Source organism: Adiantum capillus-veneris, chromosome 17 (assembly GCF_014529385.1).
Source record: "Adiantum capillus-veneris isolate H3 chromosome 17, ASM1452938v2, whole genome shotgun sequence".
Taxonomy (NCBI): Eukaryota; Viridiplantae; Streptophyta; class Polypodiopsida; order Polypodiales; family Pteridaceae; genus Adiantum; species Adiantum capillus-veneris.
The window spans coordinates 130,311,853-130,317,852 of NC_140947.1; positions in this window are offsets into that span (position 1 = coordinate 130,311,853).

A 6,000-nucleotide genomic window follows, 5' to 3' on the forward strand; every position below is an offset into this window, starting at 1 on the left:
CTGCTGTTGACAAGCACAAAAGAGCTCAAGCCTTTAAAGAAAACGATTGGGTCTTATTAAAATTTCCCAAGGCTCAAATTAAGTCACACGACAGGTAGGAATCCTATGGGACACCAAAAGTACTATGCTAAGTTAGAAAAAAGGTACTATGGTCCCTTCCAGATTCTTAGGCCAATCAATGAGATGGCCTATCAACTCAAGTTGTCCAACCATTCGCTCATACAGAATTCTTTCCATGTGAGCCTACTAAAGCCTTACAAAGGAGAGCCACCTCAAGAACCAGCTATTGAAGACCCACCGGAGATCGAGGACCAAGAAGAGGTGTTGCAGCCCGATTCCATTCTCCGACATGAAGACAAGGTACTAAGAGGCGGTAAGACTATCCGATGATATCTTCTTAAATTTAAAAATTATCCTTTTGAAGATGCTAGATGGATGCAAGGCATACAATTAAAGGATAACCTAAACCTTGTCAATGCTTACAATGCTTCCCAAGAGTAAGCAAATGTACAAATGTTAAAAATGAACGAATTTTTTGTCTTATAAGACTCTCTTTTTTCTTTATTGTGCACAAAAATAAAGTAGTATGCATGCTTAGATCAAGTTTGCGGAGACGACGTCTCTCGAACACCAAGTAGAGCTTGTCACTCTACTATGGAAGATGATAGGACTAATGTGCAGACATGCTTGCGGCAGCCTGAGGCTCTCAAGCGCCAAATGGACTAGTCATCCATTGTGGAATGATGTCGTAGGGTAACATAGGGATCCTCTACCCGCTAGGAAAAATGACTAATGAATATGCTTTATCTTCTCTACCCCATAGTCGAGGATGACTATGATTTCAAGAGAGAGGTAATGTCATAATAATCAATATCTAATTCTCCTAAATGATTTTCTCATGTTAAACTGATCATTTAGTATGGGGAAGTGCCAGGGGAGAAAAAGCTTGGTTAAGCTAGCAGACCGGGCCATAGTAGGGATCCAAATGAGGGGCCATTTGCAAAAGAGCAATGTGCAAAAATGGGCATAAAAGACCCTAAGGTTCAGCCCATTAAGACTTCCAAAATGCTAAGGTTCCAAAATTCAAAGGTTGTGTCCAAAGGCCAAACACTAGGGAAATTGGATGCTTAGTATGTGTCACAAAAAGTCTTTGTCAATCCCTACATAGGAGGGGGCAAGCCCAAGTAGGGGATGAGAGAGGAAAAAAAAACACACACACACACACACAAGCTCCCTTTACACAAAGGGAATGAGGGACACATGTCAGCTCCCTAGCCCAGATGCCCACAAGGTGTACCCAATTCCTATTGGATGGCCTTGGAGGTGGACCAATGAGAATTAGGCTAGAGTAAATCTAGTTTAATCATTAAAAAAACACTTAATAAAAGAACCAATAAGAATTAATCTCTCTAAAAGACTATTGGACAGTCTCCCAAGGGGACCGACGAGCATTGAGTAGCCCAATGGCTTGCATGATTCCTATTGGCCAAGAGGCAAAGGGGTCCAATGAGAGTTTAGTTGAATTAAATAATTACCTAAAGCTCTCACAAAAGGGGAAAGGGGGACACATGTCAGAAGGCTATCACTTATGCTGCTTAATTACCATTGGCTAAGCCTGGGGAGGTCCAAAAGGATGCTAGCAAGAGAAAATAGCAAGAGGGGTCGACCAAGAGAGAGAGGGGGCTGATTTTTCAAAGGCAGTATCACCTACACACTCACACTAGCTCATGTGTGAAGTAAAGAAGATTCTCTCTCCTTCTCAAGCTTTAATGGAAAGCTTATCACCTACTCCAAGCTTGTGAGAAGGAAGGCCTACACCAACAACTCTTGGCTTTGTGATGCAAATCCAACCAAGAGCCAAGCTTCAATGTATGCTCATCTCCTCTACCATGCTAATTACTAAGCTAATCTATGCTAATATGAGTGATTATGTGAGGAGATGTACATCTTTCTCGTAAGAATACTCCTTCTTTCTCTCAATCTACTCTCATACCCCGACAGCTCTCACCATCTTCGAAGGTGTGTGAGGTCTTGGGTCTGAGACTGTGAGGGAATTGATGTTGTGTTTGATAAGTGTTTTGCTTAGTGCATGAAGTTTCCATCTTCATTGCACTAGCTAGTATTGAAGGAACACAAGAAATTGTATTGTAAAATGTCTCCCTTGATGGGAGAAACCGTAATACAAAGCCTTTTGGAAGGGGGACCGACTCCATGCAAATCCGGTCCTCAACTGTTGTCAATAGCTTAATTTCTCTCTCTTTTGAAGTATTGTTCATGCTATCTAACTAGGTGTTATGCTTTTTGTTTCTTTCTCCACCCAAGTACTCTTGTTAATCTCATTAGGAATCTATTCTAATGAAATGCTCACTATGTTCATGCTATTTTTCGCTACACACAAGTTACTAGGCCATTAAATGTTACAAATTGCAACTTTCTGTCAAGCCACAGATTCCTTGTTTGCAACCTGATTCCTCTACAAACTTGATCAAGTTAGCTATCCTTCTATAAATACAATAGAGTTTTTGCTAACTCTCATGATTGGTCTCTGTGTATCACTTCAAACGAGCTCTGAGAGTCAAAACTTGACTTTCCAATTCGACTTTAGCAAAAAATCAAAGGTCTAATCTGTAATTTGTAAACTGAGTGTAAATGTATCAATTTTGATCCGATTGAACCCAAAATTGCCCTGTGGCTTTATATTATGTTGGTCTATCACTGTGTAAGTTCAAAAGTCAAAATTGATGTCTCTAGATAGCAAAAGTAAATTATCGCGATTATTTACTTTTGTCAATTTTTTGCACTTTTTTAATTGGTTTGGCAAGTATACAACTTGTTAAAGTCTTTGGACAAGTTCCAACAAGTTTGAACAAAATCTAATCAAGTTTATCAACTGTTTGGTGTCCGCAGACTCTGATTTCGAGAAGCTGGCTTAAGTCTTACTTTTTGTAACAATTACTGGTCTATAAAGCTTGTAAATAGCGGAAAATAACTTAACATAGTGAGCATTTCATTAAGAGCAAATTCCTAATGAGCATACAAGAGTGCTTGGTTGGAGATAACAACATGAGCATAACACCTAATTAGTTTGGCATAACAATACTTGAAAGAGGGAGAGAAATAGAACAATTGACAACTATTGAGGACCGGATTTACATGGACCGGTCCCCCCTCCATTAGGCATTTGTATTATAACTTCTCCCATTAAGAGAGACTTTGTACATTACAATTCTTTGTGTTCCTTGGTAAAAACTCGTCAGTGCTATGAAGTTGGAAGCTTCAAGCACCAAACTTACACGTGATAACACATAACATCAATTACTCGTTGGTCTCAGACCCAAAACCTCACACACCTTCGAAGATGGTGAGAGCTAGCGGGGTATGAGAGTAGATCTATAGGAAGAAGGAGTATTCTTACGAGAAAGAAGTATTTCCTCACTTAATTACTCTTGTAGCTTTGCTTAGCTTAGTAATTCGATAATAGAGGAGAGAAGCATGGCATTGAAGCTTAGCTCTTGGTTGGATTTGCATTCCATATCCAAGAGTTGTTGGTGTAGGCCTCCATTCTCAAACTTGGAGAAGAAGATAAGCTTTCCATTAAAGCTTGGAGAAGGAGATGATTTTCTTGCTCTACACATAAGTTGTGTGAGTGTGTGTGGAATAATGCCCTTCAAAACAGCCCCCTCTCTCCTCTTGGTTGACCCCCCTTGCCAATTACTCATGATGCATTCCTATTGGCCCTTGAAAAGCCTAGCCAATAGTATTTGAGTATGAGTTTTACTCTTGCTGGCTTCCTATTGGCCCGTAAATAATTTGGCCAATAGCCTTTGAGAGGCCCAATCAAGAGCCTTGTGACAAGTGTCCATCCTTTTTTTCATTTTGTAAATACCAAATAATTAATTTAATTATCTTCTTTGCTATTGGACCTTTTAGTCCTTTGGCCAATAAGAATTAAGCAATTTTAGGAACTGCTTAATTATCATTGGACCTTTTGACTATCCAATAGTCTTTTAGGGATACTATTTCTTATTGGTTATTTTTTGAGCATTTATAAAAATAAAATTTTAGTTTACACTAGCTAACTTCTCATTGGCCCACCTCTGTGCCCATCCAATAGGATTCAGGCAAGAATTGGGGGTTTCTTTGCATGCTTGACATGTGTCCTCTTTACTTTGTGGAAAGAGTAAGCTTAGGTGTATAGTGTGTGTGTGTGTATGTAGTCACTTATTAAGCTTTGTCATCTTCCCAAAACGTTTTTGCTTTTGTCCTCTAGCTTATTGGCCTTTTGCACACACACAAAGCATCCAATTCCATTTACAATTGACCATTGGACTTTACACTTTGAAATTTTGGAACTTAACCTTTTGGAAGTCTTAATGGGCTGAACCCTAAGGTCTTTGGAGCCCATTCATTGCACATTGCACATTGCTCTTGTGTAGATGGTACCCCTTTGGATCCCTACTGTGGGCCCCCTGCTGTGACCAGTCTGCTAGCTTTACTAATAATCTAGCTTTTTCTCCCTTGGTACTTCCCCATATTAAATGATCAGTTTAACATGAGAAAATCATTTAGGAGAATTAGATATTAGTTATTATGACACTTTTGGCATCCAAATTTCACCAAAATGGATTTGTGAGGTCTACTTGTTGTGCTTGACCTTGTGGTCTACTCAAACTTGGAAAATCATCAAGTTTTGAAGCAGATGTAAATAATCACGATTATTTACTCCAACTATATTTTTGTCAATTTTTACCCCAACTTTGACACAGATTTGTTAAGCACCTTTAGTTAAGGTCACTAGCCAAGTTTCATCAAGTTTGGACAATCTTTGGTCAAATGTCATCAATTATCTGTCCGCAGACTAACTTTGCAATTTTAGTCACAATTTTCAATCCAGTGATCCAAATCTTACCAAATTTGGTTTGTGGGCTTATTACAACATGGTAAAACTAGTGGTATCTTGACTTGGTGTAAGAAGTTGAAAAATGGGGCAGATGTAAATAATTGCGATTATTTACTTCTGATAATTTTTTACAAATTTTTGGTTAACTAAGCATGTACACATGTTTATCACATCCACATAATCCTATGAATCAAATTTCAACAAGTTTGGACAAAATTTTCCCCCATTTACCCTCAAGACTCAGAAAGTCAGTAAAACTTTAGTTTTTACCTAGTTTTTTGCCAGTTTAGTGATCCAAATCTCTTGGGCCTTTACAGAAGTTGTTTGTACACATGCAATGAGTCAATGGTATGAACCTTGGACAATTTAGAGCAGAAAGTTAATAATCGCGATTATTAACTTTAGGCTTGAAATGAGCACTTCTTTGCAATTTTTTCAAAGACGGTCATTATATGAGCTATTTTAAGCCTATGAATCAAGTTAAAACTTAATTTGGCCTAAAATGTCAAGAAAAAGTAAATAATCTGAGTTTTGGCCAACTCTTGAAATGTTTACCGCGAAGTGTCTTTGAGCTTACCAACTGGTTCACACAACTCTTAGGATTACTCTCCAGTCGGATTGAGTGGATTCGAGTCTTTTCGAGCTATTTCTAGCCGTAGACTTGAATTTTGCAACTTCCAATAACAACTCACATTTGATCCTTTCAGAGAGAGCAATGTTCTGAAATTCACCTCGGATCCTACTTACTCTACTCCTAGATTCTCATGCAATGGGGTTGTAAAAAGTGTCCACAAACACTCTTTTTCTTGTGTTTTTAATGTTTTTTAGAGCCTTGACCTTAAGACTTGTCTCGTCTACCAATCATTCTCCAAATCCTAACCTAAATCTACAATCGTACAATCCTAAAGGTACGTAGCAAGTACGATTACTTCCAAGCTACCTCTACACAGCCAAAGACAAGAATCTTAAGCTATGCGGTTTGTAAAAGAAAGTTTTGAACTCTAGGCGAACCTAGAAAAAGTTAAAGGACAACTACACAAGATGCTCGTGTTTTTTCCTAGTTTACGTCTCTTTGATCCCCAACAACGGCTCCAAATGTG